The 1,130-nt window shown below is 37.9% G+C and overlaps 1 non-coding gene across 1 annotated transcript; it reads right to left on the reverse strand.

The window, feature by feature from the left end:
- Window positions 1-490: 490 nt before the first annotated feature.
- On the reverse strand, window positions 491-564 carry TRNAM-CAU (transfer RNA methionine (anticodon CAU)). Its single transcript has one exon. It is a non-coding gene; the product is annotated as a tRNA-Met (tRNA).
- Window positions 565-1,130: the final 566 nt, after the last annotated feature.

Here is a 1,130-nt window from a genome sequence, read left to right on the forward strand (position 1 = left end):
TTTGTATAAATGTATCGCCGTGTTATTAAGTATTTTGATTTAAGTTCTTTTCGCTATAAGAGGTGGAATAGAATAACCCGGTTGAAGCGTAATGATCATACGTCTGTAATGCATTGTATGTCCCATAATAGGTCCCAGTCCATTCTTCTACCCTTTCCCGGGAGTCGATGACTATTCATAGCTATTACCTTGACACCAAAGAAGAGTTCGACCCAATGCTTTATTTCGGTCCTAGTTGATCCTGATTCGACATTAGAAGTATATTGATTGTTCCCCAATAACCGAATACTTTTTTCTGTAAAGACTGCATATTTGATTCCATCCATAAATCCATTTTCTTCCCTATGAGTTCCAGTATCGATAAGAATTCGAGTTCTTACTCTTCATATGTTATGGTATGAATATACCATACCAATTCGTTATGTATGGATGATGAAATTCCATTGATACAGAGCCATTCCAATAGACTTATTGGACGTTCCCATTGGCGTGCATCCAGCAGGAATTGAACCTACGAATTTGCCAATTATGAGTTGGGCGCTTTAACCATTCAGCCATGGATGCTTAACAGAGATCATCGTCATCGTACATCGTGAATAACCAAATTCCAATTGAAATGAAATCTTTAGGAGGAATCAATGAAAGGACATCAATTCAAATCCTGGATCTTCGAATTGAGAGAGATATTGAGAGAGATCAAGAATTCCCACTATTTCTTAGATTCATGGACCCAATTCGATTCAGCGGGATCTTTCACTCACATTTTTTTCCACCAAGAACGTTTTATGAAACTCTTTGACCCCCGAATTTGGAGTATCCTACTTTCACTTTCGCGTGATTCACAGGGTTCAACAAGCAATCGATATTTCACGATCAAAGGTGTAGTACTGCTTGTAGTAGCGGTCCTTATATATTGTATTAACAATCGAAATATGGTCGAAAGAAAAAATCTCTATTTGATGGGGCTTCTTCCTATACCTATGAATTCCATTGGACCCAGAAATGATACGTTGGAAGAATCTTTTTGGTCTTCCAATATCAATAGGTTGATTGTTTCGCTCCTGTATCTTCCAAAAGGGAAAAAGATCCTGGAGAGTTGTTTCATGGATTCGAAAGAGAGTACTTGGGTT

The sequence above is a fragment of the Aristolochia californica genome, unplaced genomic scaffold (genome assembly GCF_029961685.1).
Source record: "Aristolochia californica isolate CCGP_79_NKW_82.1479 unplaced genomic scaffold, dmAriCali1.0.hap1 SCAF_156, whole genome shotgun sequence".
In the NCBI taxonomy this organism is placed as follows: Eukaryota; Viridiplantae; Streptophyta; class Magnoliopsida; order Piperales; family Aristolochiaceae; genus Aristolochia; species Aristolochia californica.